This window comes from Ambystoma mexicanum, chromosome 12, assembly GCF_040938575.1.
Source record: "Ambystoma mexicanum isolate Mex_15411 chromosome 12, UKY_AmexF1_1, whole genome shotgun sequence".
Classification (NCBI taxonomy): Eukaryota; Metazoa; Chordata; class Amphibia; order Caudata; family Ambystomatidae; genus Ambystoma; species Ambystoma mexicanum.
Genome location: NC_090936.1, coordinates 593,092,102 through 593,107,104, shown reverse-complemented (window position 1 = coordinate 593,107,104; position 15,003 = coordinate 593,092,102). Strand labels below are relative to the sequence as shown.

The following is a 15,003-nucleotide window of genomic DNA, read 5'->3' as shown; positions in this document are numbered from 1 at the left end:
GCTTCAGCCCAGACAGCATGAGTAACTGGAAGTAGTGTACAGTGTGAGGAACTGGCTATGTTGTGCAATGTAAGGAGTTGGCACTGGTGTACTTGCCCTTGGTTTGAAGAGCTGTCACTGGTGGACAGCGCATAGTGCCTGCACTGGCAGACAGTTTGAGGAGCTGGTTGCGGTGCGACAGTGAGAGGAGCGGCAGTGCGGTGTGATCAGCAGAGAATGGATATAGCAATTCACTATTGAGCGCTTGGAAACAAACAATATTCACAAAACAGTAAAAATGGTCCAAGCACATAGACAAACAAAAATGTAATTTCGTTGCAGTGTTAACAATACTAAAATGATATAGAAAATATGGAAATAGCACCTGTCGGCAACAAAAATTGCCCTTAGCACCAATATTCCCAGCAATGCTGAGGGTAGCACACCTGAGCAGCATGAGGAAAGGTGTCCATGGATAGCTCAGCTCCACGCTCACCAGGTCGGCTTTGACTCTCTCTCACCAGGCTCACTGAATCTGGAGCAGTCATTCTCTTCCCTGCTGCCCCTGGTCGTAGCCCTCCTTTCGGTCTTGGGCCCTTTTACGTGTGCAGCTTCCAGAAGGTTCCACACCAGAGCATTGCCTCCTGTTCGAACAAATGAATCACGTGTAATGTATGGCTTCCTCTTGCCCCTTCTTATTGATGGCACTGAGTAAACCAGGAGGTGAGGATGACAACCCTAACCTCACACCCCAACACCTGAGAGGTGGGTGACGTTGTATATTCAATCTTATTGGGACATTTCGGGATAAAGGGAGGTGCTCGCAGTCTGTGCTGTTAGCAGCGTTAACACTGTAAGTGAATGAAGCGTGATGATCCCATTAGCAACTTGTAAATGGATCTATACGTCTTTTAAAAATGCTAAGCTCTGAATAATGGGCGGGACTGCTGCCAAAGTTGAGAGAGACACCTTTGGTCCCCCTTACATTACACTCATGCTTACGTCCCAGAGCCAATGTATTTTCCAGGGTCCTGAAACTGGAGGGCTGTCTCGGGAGGATAACTCAGCGGCAACGTGCTCGCCTTGGAAGCAAGGCAACACAGAGCAACACAGGTTCGAATCCCGGGTCCGCGCTTAGAAACCTCTGGTTATTAAGCGCGTTATAAATAACCTATCATACCACAACCCACATGCTGCAATTTAAAAAGGTGGCCATCCATGAGGACTTAAAGTTTATGTCTCATGGAGGCATTTTTCAAATTTCTCTTGACATTGGTGGGCATGACGGCCAGGCTTGATTGCTTTAAGGCTGGTGTAGGTCGCTTTGCTTTTCGAGATACGCATACTTTCCGTGGACCTCCGCAGCCCCCCCCCCCTCAGCATTTCAGAGCATCATTCGTTTCTTCGTGGGCTTTCTAAAACGAAAACCTCAAGCCCATTGGGCTCCGCTGTTCAAAAAAGTTCAGGTGTTTTCCATATTCTCTGCTGCGGGTGAAGTTGCCATGTGGGCGGGTGTGATCAGCAGGGGCAACACGGTTCTGGATTTGCCACTGTTCTGAGCAGTGGGCAAACCGAAACCGGCCCTCAGAAGGCGCACTTCTCATTTTTTGCCAATATTGAGTACCAAGACGTCTCCAAGCTGAAGAGGAGTACCAGTACTCAAGTATGTCGCAAGTAGAAAACATTTTACTGCAGGAGTGAGCACCCGCTAGGTCTGGAAAAGACCCGGGGCTAAGCTGATGTCGGAACTGTTGGGACTGAGGGCTAGCTAGTCTTTTGGCTGTAGCTCCTGAGATTCTATCCGGGGCTACAACCAAAAGATCAGGGGCTACAGCCCCCTTAACCCCCCCCTAGCAACGCCCCTGAGCACCCGCAAATTTTACAGTGGAAAACTGAAAACGTACTCCTGCACCCACTCAGGGCCGGTCTTAGTAGTAGCAGCGCACTGGGCGAATTGGCGCCTCCCCCACGCCGCGCGCCCCTGGTCAACAGGGGGTGGGGCGGGGGTGGCGGAGACAGGTGTGGCACTTTTTATGTTTTCCATCTCTCCCCGCTCCGGCGTCTGGGCGCTCATACGCCCTATTCCAACGAAAGCCGCCTCGCTCCTGCGTTGGAGTGGGGAGCTATTCATCCCAATAGGGTGCTGATGCAGAGCATCAGCACCCCATTGTTATTAAATGCGCCCCGCCACCGCAGGTGCATTTAATAACAAAAGGGCACCTGCCGTGCCTTTTCCCACTATGCCAGCTCGGGAGAGCCCTTGAAAGACTCCCCCGAGCTGGCGTGGTGGGCAGTTAATGGTGCCCTGGGAGGGTATGGCGCCCTGGTTGGTCGCCTAGCCCGCCCAGCCCTAAGGCAGGCCCTGCACCCACTCTTCTCCCCAACCTGCTGTGTCCCAACCTGCACCTTCCCACCCTCCTTGTTTCAGCAAAAGGAGACGGAAACAGGCAGCCGTAGAGCCGCCAGTGTGGCTGTCGCCTGACCACGCCACGCACTGTCACGTCTCGGAAACAGTATTCAGGATCTAGAAAATGTGACTCTGGTACGTATTGCGCCGAGTCCTGTCTTCCGGACGTCTGCTGTTGCTATGGCAGTTCATCCCGTATTCGTTTATTAGATTATGGGAATGGGGGTGGGAGGGGGGTTATTCGATCGATGCTACGCACGGACTTTTGATCTTACGCAAACTCCCTCGAAAGGGCGGTGACCCCGGAGAACTGAAGTCTGATACTTTTCAAGGCCGGCTAGAGTTGCATTGTCATGGACGGCTGCAGTGAAACTGATTAGAAGGGAGTATGTAAGCCGTAGATACAGTTGCCATACACACGAGAGTTCCTGCATACTTCGTTTTATGGCGAGCTCTCCGGTTTCCACACGCCATGCGTGAGAAACTCATCCAAGCCTTTTTTTTGTTTTTTTGCTTGTATACATTAAAATGTGAAAGGGAAAACTACAATTTCCATAATTCCATGGCACGGGGGTAATTCAAACGGGACAGCTCTGTACAGGGGCATACTGGCCTATAGGGAACTCTGGAGATTTCCTAGTGGGACTCTGCACCCCGGGCCTCTTTGAGGGCCTCTTTTGGTTCCCAGTCCAGATGTAGCTCCTCAGTGCGTGAGCAAGATGGAGCATTTCCGGTCGAGCTGAAAAAGCTTTTGGCAATTGCCAGTGTTGTTCTCTTCATTCAGTTGGTATTTTTCCGCCAACTAAATATATGCTTGTCGGATGCTTGTGTGTGTTATGCCATTAAACCCGAACCTTGTTCAGAGAGCATTCTTGGGTTGAAACCTGCACAGAGCTGCACTGCGCGTAGTGTGACACATTTCTGGCATCTGCATTGCATTTGCCATGTCTATGACAGTGTTTGATGCCAAGTTATATAACACGTGTGCCCATTGTTTGAAGTACCTGTCTAAAATGTTTCAGTGTGCCAGCCAGGGTCCAACAGCCCGCCCTCTTGAAAAAGAAGGATTTACACAGAGAGGGGACGAGGGATTGAAGGCATGACTGGGATTGAGTGGGAGAGAAAGAGAGGCACATGGAACTCTACTTAAATTGCGCATGAGGCACTCTTTGAGAATGCCACAAATAGAGTGGGAAAGACAGTGAGAGATGAATGAGGCGATATAACCCACCGGTGGCAGGCCAACCCTGCCAGAAACCGTCCACCACCCAAATTAAGGACCAGGGTGAAGTTGGGTCTCTTAAAGCGGGTGGTGGTGCCGTTATATCACCCTTAGCACCCGCAAGTAACCACATACGGGTGCTAAAAGCGAAGGAAAAATTAAAAAAAAATTAAAACCCACCTGCAGTCCTGCAATGCCGCACCGGGAACAGGAGCCAGATTTCAGTGTTAACTCCTGCCCCCGTCGCGGCGCCGTAGGACTGAAGAAAGGCACGCTTTTATTTATGTTTTATTTTTCCTTTGCTTTTAGCACCCGCGTGGGGTTACTCGCGGGTGCTGAAGGCAGTAGGCAGATGAGGTGCGGAGCAAGGAAGGCACGGGGTGGGGGGGGGGGCAACAGTGGGGAACTTGAATGCAGGTCTATATCAGAGAATACAGCCCCTGTTCGGAGCGCCCACACACAGGAGAGTGTATGTTGAAATGTATGAAGAAGCCCAGGCGTGAAATAGGAGGCCTGGTCCACTTAAACCCTGGCTCAAAGGGTAGCCTCTCTGATGGATGAGTGTCAAGACAGAGTTGCTTGGGCGAGCAGTCTCACGTTACAACAGGAAATGGAATAGCAGTATCGCTGAATGATGTCATGTAGGCCATGCAGAGCATCCAGTACTTGTGAATGTAAGACTGTATCAATTAATGTCAGTTTTGGAGTTACCCATCAGAGCAATCCTTTGTGTCCCACGGGAGATTTTGGGACACGTGACAGGATGGAACCAGTTTTTCCTTTCACTTCTATATACCTCTAGACATTGTAGATCACAGGATCATTCACGAGCAGGCCCGTTTCTTGGCCTGGGCGAAGTGGGCAGCTGCCCGGGGCGCAATTGCCCTGGGGGGCGCAATTGCCCCGGTCCCTGGAGTGGATGAAATCCCCCAGTTTGTGGGGCAGCGCGATTGCCGTGGGCAGAGTTCAGCAGCACACTAGCGCCGTAGCAGGTGCTGACGTTGCCTCTTCTGACTGTAATATCACGTAGTACGGAAGTACTACGTGACATTACGGAAGTCAGAGGCTCCCTCTGATCACATTCACGCCACTAGGGGTGGGGGCACGAAAGGGCGCCTTTCCTAATGGCCGTCTGCCTTTGGAATACTGCAGGACTCACACGGTGGAACAAAGACGGCTGCTTTCGGGTTCAGCGTTCCTGGCTTCCCGGACCCTGCGAAGCAAGAAGATCCCCGACTCCTCACCAGAAAGATGATCGGTACAGCCCGAAGTGTCTTTCAACTCCCAAAGAATGCCGAACGATATGCACAGTTTAGCATTCGGGCATTCTTTGGGACGGATTTCATGCTTTATTTACTCCTGACAATTTTGCACCTTCTGTTTTTGTTGTGGTTGTTACGTGCCACTGTAAACCCAGCCGATGTAGCTCCATTAAGCTCGGTGAAAACATCGCATATGTTACCAAAATAAGTACACGTGTGTTACAAAAATAAGTCCACGTGTTTACCAAGTGAAAAAAAGAGACTTGACAGCCACCTCTTTGCCCAAGTCTCTCCAAATTCTTACTTTGTAGCCGTCTAACGATGCAACCTCTCCCCCGAAAAAACGGCAAAAATGCACTCAAATTCTTAATAATTGAACTTGAGGAAACATGTCATGATTTGCGCAGCTCAAAAATTGCTTAACGCACTTTAAATAAATGTCAGTCTTCCGCCCCGTCCCCGCCACTCGTATCTGGCATTATGCATTAACAGCACACAGGATGGCTTTCCACTGTTGTTCTACCGTGGTGCACCTGCGCTCCCCATTCCCCCTTCAATCACACAGGGCAGAACACAGCAGGCCATGAGCAGGGGCGTCTGGAAATGTCTGAGGACCTCCATGGCCGACATCCTGGGTACTCCTTCTGCCTACTGTACCTCCGCAATATCAGTGCACTCATGTGGCCCAGATGAAGGTTTTCAAATGCAAAGGGCAGCGGAAAAACGGTATACATGCTATTTTTGCACAGAAGCAGCATTTACATTTTTATATCCCCAGTGTAAATATGTAATCACACCATTGACCGGTTTTAAGGACTGACAAGACTTACCTTATAAAGTAATATATTGGGTTCCACGGAATTCACAACCTTTTTAACATCATCCGTTCTGGAGTACAGTATCCTAGACTAACACAATGCTAACAGCGTTGGCTAAATAAACGGTTTCGGCTTTTGTGGAGACTTTTGATATCCATATTTCCACACACTCAGAAATAACATAAGACAGGTTCTTCCTCCAAGTACCACGCTGGAGACCAGCGTGGTACTTGAAGCGCTTTGAAACACATTGTGTATAGGCGTTATATAAATTAACTATCATATCATAACATATCATTAAGCATGTTTATTCTGCCTGAATGTACACTTGTAGTCTAAGTGTAGTACATACATATCGGCGCAGAAAACACTGGCCCAGCCACACATCAGGCCAGCATACTCCAACTGTGTATGGCCCTCATTAATGGAGCATGCAATTGCAGCATTGTTCACACAATTTTGCAGCTGCAAACACGTGCGAGTAGCATGCAGTTCTGCGATGTTAAAAAACGACTGAACTAAGGTGCACTACATTGACAGAGGTCAATTGTTAGTCTAACACACTTTGTTATGGACTGGGGTACCTGGCTGTCATTTGTTTAGCAGTGATTTATTGACTATGGGTAGGAGTTCCTTAATGGTGTAGTTTGGGAGTGGCGCGTGGGGTGTGCTGGCAGTGGCGCGTGGTGGCAGTAGCGCGCGGGGTGCGGTGGGAGTGGTGCGCGGGCTGCGGAGGGAGTGGTGCAGGGGCTGAGGGGGGCGCATTCCTACGGTTTCGCCCTGGGCACCAAATGGACTAGAAACTGCCCTGCTCACGAGCACCTAACACGCTCAGGTGAGTAAATAATGTTTGGGTTTGACTGCCCCATTCCTCTTCGTGTTACAAAACAGTGCTTGGGCCAGGGCTTTAAGTGGGGTAAGTAATCGAGGGGGGGGGGCTCATTTGGGGGCATGGCTTGTGGGATGGGCAGGGCTTTAAAAATGTACACAAACCATAGTAAGGTACTCAAAAATTGTATATATTTGTATGTGCACCTTACTATGATTTGTGTAGTATGCAAGCCATCTTTTAGAAACATAGAAATATGTAATATATGTAATATATTTCTATGTTTTTAAAAGATGGCTTGCATACTACACAAACCATAGTACGGTACGCACAAAAATATATAAATGTTTACATTTATATATTTGTTTGCATGCCTTACTATGGTTTGTGTACTTCATGATGGCTTGAAAAGTACATAAACCATAGTAATGTACGCACACAAATATATAGAATTTTTAGATTTTTGTGTGTACCTTATGATTTGTGTACTTTCCAAGCCGTCTTTGTTAAACATTTCTATATTTATAAAAGATGGCTTGAAAAGTGCACAATTCAATCCATCTGTTATAAACCTCGAAATAGGTCGAGGAGTCCCTAGGTTCACAGAGGGTTAAAGGCGCCTCACCGACCTGGGGAAACAAAGGCACAGTAACTTCCTCTGTGACCACTCGTGCGACGGGTCACCAGAGGAAGTTACAGTGACTGACAGACGTGTCAGCCAGCTGCAGCGATGCTGTAACTGGCTGACACTTCTGTCAGCTTGCCTGACCTAATGGTGGGCGCAACTCCCGTCGCAGCTGCGGCCACGACGGGATAATGCATCCCGCCAATATTGTGCAGAGCCCCGGCTCAACCCCACTTTTGGGAGACTGCTGGTGCCTGGCCCAGGCGGGCCCCAGCCCACTTAAAGCACTAGCTTGGGCACAATCTGCATTAACGATTGTTAAGCAAACAAACCCTGCCTTGTTCTTTCAGTCCCACGGGAGATGCCATACCTGAGCAGAACCCCTTCCTCTTCCCATCTGAGTTGACTGTCCTGTCTCTGCAGCCCTACTCACTTGAATATTTGGGTGTAAAAAGGGCCACTAATCTCCCTCTTTTCCTTTTAAACAGTGATGGGTTAATAGACAATAAGGAGAGATTATTATTTTTGGCTATTAGGAGGCACTTTAGAGTCTCCCATACACTGGAACTATTCCATGGAGTACAGAGAGGAGGGGGATGAAATGTGTGGTGGGACATACAGCTAGTGGATGTGCTTTAGTTCTTTACCCAACTTTTAACCGCCCATGGTCATGCCAATCCCTATGTCAATTCACATCCACTAACCTTCTCCTCAATGCTCAAAACACATCTTTCAGGGGCCTCTTTGAGCTACATCTGTCATGCAGACATCTCAACCTGTGTAATGTATAGGGTGGGACAGTGTTATTTCCGAGCAGTCTCGTGAGAGTTAATGGCTTAATTGCAGCTGCAAATAGGCTTCTGGTGTAATAAAAATGTTTTAACCAAACGTTAGCAAGTTTGATTAAAGTCCACCTCTATTGTAGGACTAGAGAAGGCTTACTCTTAGGTGTACAGGGTTGCAATTCTTAGATTTGGCCTGAACTACTCAAAAGGTTTGGTAGCAATGGCAGAGCAGCCAGACTTGGTCTAGGAGGGATGAAGGCTGCAGGTAAGTACAAAGAACTCAGTGCACTCCTATTGTCAAGAATATACTCCCACATTGTAGAATTATAAAACATGTTATTTATTATAAATACTAAGGAAACTAACACAATATTATAATCACAGCTAAGTAAAAGTATTCACATTTATTCAGTAAAGCAATTAAGAGTTACTCAGGGCAATAGTAAACCTTAGATGAGCGTGTGTTTTCGGTGGCACAAATAGGTTGCTGTGTCCCGCATGCCAAGTTTGCCAGACACAGCAACCTATTTGGTCATGGAGCGTTCCCTCACAGTACAGCTCCATGTACTGGGCGTTTAGTGTTTGCTTATATATACTGTCAACCAAAGCACTGCATGTTAAGCAAACATTAATATCCAGACGTGTTGCCAACAGGGTGTGCCTAAAAGGGACCTGCGCCCAAGGTGCAGCGTCGAACCGGCTGGCACAGAAAAGGCTTCAAACAAACACAGCATACAGCTGCAGTGCACTCTGTCACTCACCTACATCCATTTTGGAATGGCGTCTATTTTACGGCTCACAAAATGAATCCAAAGTCAAGATGGATGCAGCTGCCCAAACCGGTCAAGAAAGCTGGATCCCATGGATCAACAGTTCCCCAAGGCAGTACCTCCCACCCAAAAGTCACAACATTGTCATATTGTCGTTTGATAGCTTCAGCCACTTACAAGACACAATATAAAGCAACTTTAGATGCGGAAGAGTATTTTAATGCACTTCCAAACAGTTGTGCATGTTTCTAGTGCACAGTGTGTGTTGGGCACCTGCAAAAAGAGCTCTATTGTTTTTATTTTCATGTTCATGCTCTGTGCTCTTTTCAGACAAAAATGTAAACCCCAAGTGATAGAGTGAAGATAGAGGGGAACGCCAATATGATCCCTATGGAGTGTCGATTACATATCCCTAAATCCTTAGGTCTACAAGTCCTTTCAGCTGGCAGACATTTTGGAAGCTGACTTACCCAGTTAACTTCCATTGAGGTAGCTGAGACTTGAATGAGACTGCAATCGGTGAATGGTGTGACTCATGATCCCTTTCCTTCCTTTCCGCAGATCACGCCATAGGCCGCACCATGGCCCTCATCAGTCTCCTGCGCATCTGGTGGCCTGTCTTCTTCCTTCCTGTCGTCCTTGGGTCAGGAGGGGACACTGCACCGGGGTTGTCCACCATCCTTATCCTGCTTTTCATCTTGCTGTTGCTCATCATCCTCCTAGGCTTCAGTTGGCACAGGCTGAACATTGACACAGATGACAAGTATCACCCCCGGCAACTGTGCCGTGGTGGCAACGATGAAGCAGAAGGTAGAGGAGCCTTGGCATTGTTGTCTGGTGCTGTGACAGGCAGATGGAGGGCCCTCCAGACCAGACTACTGGGGGCCTCATCTGTTCAGCTTGATCATCTCGAGGAGGTGACCACACAGGAGCAGACAGGAGCCGAAGACAGCGGGGATGCGGAGAGCGCAGGAGATAATGATGCCGGTGGGGAGTCAGAAGACAACGAGACTGACAAAGAAGATGACTACACCAGCATGGAAGGCTTCCAACCAGGCACGATCAAAGAGATACAACAGGCAGACGCGCCCTACAACGAAAGGCTGACCGATGAGTGTGAACCGAAGGTGTCAGAGGCCCTGCTCCCAAACATGCCCACAGAGAATGAAGCGGCCACCGACTCAAATACAGGCTCCTCAGCAGCACTGCTTGCAAGCCCCCAACCCTACTCTGGCTCAGAAACTTGGGAGGGGGATGGTCCAGAGGGCAGCGTCTCTGTGCGCGTCACAGCGTTGTAATGGCCACCTCAGTGCAGTAAAAATAAGCAAAGCATTCCCAATCTGCCACCATCAATTGCTGTGAAAAAGTAAAATATTGAGACTACACCCAAGCCTATGAAAGGGCATTAAAGCCTTTTTGCAATCCCGCATTTGCCACCGAGGTGGAACTTTCATATACCTGCTGCACCTACTCTGGACCGGCCTCTTGTAGAGTTGCTGTAGGATGTTACTCTGGGCACGACATTTGTACAGCTCCCAGTGGGCCATTTCAGCCCAAGCACATGCTTTAGCTGCTGAAGTATGGAAAGCGAAGGGCAGCCAAGGGCCCCTACCGTATCGAGGCTGGGATTGGGCCCCATTTTGTATTTCTCTAGTCTGCAAAACTGTTTAAGAACTGGAAGGCGCCTTTTTTACACTTAGACATTTCAGTCATTATCGTCCTCCTCCACCCATTGCCAAGGAAAAGCGGACGTGTGTCAGAGCCCTGATTTTTGGAGCTCCCAACTTGACACTGTGAACTTGGACAGAACGCCGGACTCTGCTACGCAGCTATAATGACGTATTTTGTAGAAGCATCTAGATCCACAGTGTTAACTATGCAGAGCCCTCCTACGCTTATCAAATGAACAATTAAATAGTGGCAGCGGATCAGTAGAAGGTGGATCTTGCAGCAACCTGTTGCCAGTGAAAGCTGTGCTTTATCACAAGTACTGGAGACTGAATAGGTGCAGGCGGCCGCATGCTCCTTCAAACCTGGGTCGCCCTGGAGGTTCCATTTGTGGTGATCGGGTTGTAAAATGGACATGGAAATTGCGACTGCCACCAATCTACACGCGTCAGATGGGAAAGCGCTTTGTCAATGTCTGGTTTGTGTTGGGGCCACTATCTGAAAGGGGAATTAATGTGGGTGATTGCTGGATGGCTTGGGTTGGGTTTGAACTTCATATGGGAATACATGTGGCAAGAGCTGGCTCAAGTTAGTTTTGATCAGCACCTTAGATTGAATTTAATGTTAGTGATGGATGCTTGAGGTTAGCACCAGCATGGCAGATGGGAAAAGAAGGTAATTGACTTGATTGGGTTTATACAAGCACCTTACATGGGAAATAATGTTGCCAATGGTTGGCTCTGGTCCAGCACATCAGATTAGAATACATTTTGCTGGTTATCGGCTTGGCTTGGGTTTCAAGGATCAGCACTAAATCGGAATGCTGATGATGGATGCTTGTGTTGGATTTGGCCAAGTTCCTGAGAGTCATTGTGGGTAATGGCTGGCTCTGATGATGGATGCTTGTTTTGGATTTGGCCAAGTTCCTGAGAGTGATTGTGGGTAATGGCTGGCTCTGATGATGGATGCTTGTGTTGGATTTGGCCAAGTTCCTGAGAGTGATTCTGGGTAATGGCTGGCTCTGATGATTGATGCTTGTGTTGGATTTGGCCAAGTTCCTGAGAGTGATTGTGGGTAATGGCTGGCTCTGATGATGGATGCTTGTGTTGGATTTGGCCAAGTTCCTGAGAGTGAATGTGGGTAATGGCTGGCTCTGTCACCTCAAATTGGAATGAACGTTAGATGTCTGCTTGCTTGGAACAAAACTTCACATGGGAATTGAACCTGCACAACACATGTTGGTGGTGGCTGGCTTCAAATGGGTTTGGAGCTGCATTTCAAATGATTATTGGCTCAGGATTGCTCAAGCTATTTTCATGGGAGTTTATGTTTGCTGATGGCTGCTTCAGATTGGGTTTGAACCGGTTTCTGTAGTTAACATTGTGGATATGTCACTCAATTGGAATTGCATCAGACCCTCAAATAGGAATGAATGTTGACGATAGGTGGCTCGGATGGAGTTGGACCTGCACGTCATATGGTAATGGATGTTTCCGATGGCAGGCTCAGATGAGGTTCAACCAGCACCTCATGGATGGATTAGACTGGCACCTCAGGTGTGTTAGAATGTTGGCAACAGCTTGCTTGGTTCAGTCTGAGTGGCACACGTCCCCTTCATGTGGGAATGGTTCCTGGCGATAGCTAGCTCATGTTGCGTGTAGACCAGTACTTCAGATGTTGGCTTTGGATGAATCATGTTGAGTTTGGACCAGCACCTCAGATGGGAATGAATGTCAGCAATGTCTAGCTTAGTTGGGTTTGGAGCAGCACACTTCGGATGGGAATGAATGTTGCTGATAGCGGGATTGAGTCGTGTTTTGTGTGGCCCCTAAAATGGGAATGAATGTGGCTAATGACTGGATGGGTTGAGTATAGACCAAGACCGTAGATATGAACGAATGCTGCCATTAGTTGGCTAATGTTGGGTTTCTACGAGCACCTCAAATGTTGATATTGGTTGGCTCGGCTTGGGCTGGGATCGGCACCTCAGTGGGGAATTTATCTTGGCGATATGGTATGATAGGTTATTTATAATGCGCTTAATACCCAGAGGTTTCTAAGCACGGACCCGGGGATCGAACCTGTGGTGGGTGCTCCGTGTAGTCTTGCTTCCAAGGCAAGCACGTTGCCCCTGAGCTATCCTCCCGAGATCGATAGCTGGATCAGCTGTTTGAACCAGCATTTCTGACTATAGCTGGGCGGGGCAGGGTGGGAATGAATGTTGCCAATGACTGGCTCAGGATGGGTCTGGACCAGTACTTTTGATAGAAATGAATGCTGACAGTGACTGACTCTGAACAGGTTTAGATTAGCACTTCACATGAAATGAATGGTAGCGATCGATAGAGCTCATGTTGGATTGTACCTCAGATGGGGATGAATGTTGTCAAATGCTGTCTCAAATTGGGTTAGGCTCAATCCACCAAGTGGTAACACATTTTAATCAGTGGCTTATGTTGATTTTGGACGAGCACCCTAAATTGGAATAAAGGTGGGAAATGGTTGGCTTAGGTTGTGTTTCGAATGGCTCCTCAGATGGGATTAGTGTTTTAGATAGTTGGCATGGTGTTGGTGTGGAAAATCCCTTTAGATCGTACCAAACGTTTCTGGTGACTGGCCATGTTTTGTTTGGGCTAGAATATCAGCGGGGAACTGAACTGCACCTCATATGGGAACAAACAATGCTGATGGATGGCTCTCAGGTTGGATTTGGTCCAATACTCCAGGTTAAGGGCAACTGGAATTCTCTGCATTTTTCCGCCAAGTCAACCAAGAATCGGCAAAAGTGGCCCACGCCTGCATATCCATCAGATATATGCGTCTTCTCTCAAGCCTTTTGGTTCCAAACTGACATTAAAACTGTGGTGGACATGCCAAAAACATTGCCGTCTTCTTTTGCTTTATTTGAAGGAGAGGATATTGTGAAAATACCAAATCATTTTATTTCCAACAGTAAATCTAGTTTGGTATTTCTGGATTTATCCTTTTGGGAATGAGACCTTCAGAACCAGGCCCAATACTGGTTATCAGGTAATAAAATCACGGCACAAATGTCGCCAGTAAAAGAAATTGTGGCAAAAATGCAATGGTTTGACCCGGTAAAGGTGTACCCCATTATACCATTTAAGGGGAGCGGGGGGTGCGGGGGTGTCCCCCTCATCCTTTACATGATTGTGGCACAAAAAACCACGGCATTTTTGCCACAATATTTTGTACTCATGGTCATTTTTGCAGCGATTTTAAGACATGGAACCCAATACTGCACATGTGGCCCCCATGACTGGACAAAATGCTCCAGCTGTCACCTCCAGAACTGGACAAGGTATTGAACATATGGTTTCCAGAATTGCTGAACTGGCCTGCAGATTTGCCATACATATTACAGACATGTCTTACTACTCATGCACATAGTTTTCCTCACTTAATCAATTAAACAGTTGAATTTGCTCTAAATATTATTCTTAAATCCTGTTTTTCCCATGGCCATGTCAAATTCGTTTTGCACTTTGATGTAATTTCCTAACTTAACCACAAGATCAATCTGCAGTTTTCTAAACTTAAGACCTCATGCCTCATCATGCACTGCTGCTAACACTTTCCGTAACCTCAATGCACAATTCTGTGCTTGGCTGCTGTAAACAAAGCAGCAACTTCCTAATCTCTCTTCTAACCTTTCCAAATATTAACACCCTTTCCACATCCCCCTGAGGTATGCACCATGCATAACGCCTTTGACCTATCTGCCCAGCTTCACAATTTACCTATACCCTCTCCTGCAATGCTACTTAGAAATGCTTTGAAGAGCATCAGATTCAAAGCTGGATCCTGATGGACACCACTTGTCACTGCCTTTTCCTTAGGGCGTGGAACACAGATGCAACAAAATACAGTACTTATCGCCCAACAAGCAATATGCCCGTTGCTGTGATATGATAGCCTGCATTTCGATAAACTACCTACTCCACACATTTTCCTCCATAGTCACTACACCTAAAAGAAAACTAACAACATCTTTCCGCAGTGCGATGCTAGACGCACCCCCCAGTCCCTACATGCAAGGTTTAGCCACAAACAACACTTCACATTATCTGTCCTGCAGAGTAGGCATTGAATGCCATCCCCCACATATATTCATGCACTTTGCTGTGCCGAAGCTCATATAGTTTTGTATGTGTTTCATGAATGGAGCACGTGTAGAGAAGGAGCCAAGAGACCCCACCTCAAGCATCTCGCCCATATTGCCTATATGTTGGGAACCAGAGTGTGAAGCATGTGCAGTACCAGTGAGAATACCAATACCAAGGAGAATCCTGGAAGCAAGGTTCCCATCGAGAAAGCCATACCTGCATACAAGACAGTATGATGGCCATTTGAATGAAATCCCAGAAGAAGTATGAGAAATTAGCAAAAGAGCAGACTGGAGACATCACCGTAAGAAGTAACACTAACGCACCAAGAAGAGATGCAGAGACAGAGAACGTAGACATTCTATAAGTATCAAGAAAGTATCAAAGATAAGCAACATTTCGGGCTCGAGATAAAGAGGCTTATGCTACAGAGACAATGAAGATATCAAGTTACTTTACACGTGTATAGCTGCAAAGAAACGCAAGTAGAAAAAGTATTCTTGATGCTAGC

General features: G+C 47.4%; 1 long non-coding RNA gene across 1 annotated transcript in view; it reads left to right on the top strand.

Moving 5' to 3' along the window:
• LOC138513849 (uncharacterized) overlaps positions 1-13,247 on the top strand; it is a 69,515-nt gene extending 56,268 nt beyond the window's left edge. Inside the window, exon 2 of the long non-coding RNA XR_011281825.1 lies at positions 9,259-13,247. This is a non-coding gene — a long non-coding RNA (uncharacterized lncRNA). The remainder of the gene's footprint in view (positions 1-9,258) is intronic.
• The last annotated feature ends 1,756 nt before the right edge of the window (positions 13,248-15,003 follow it).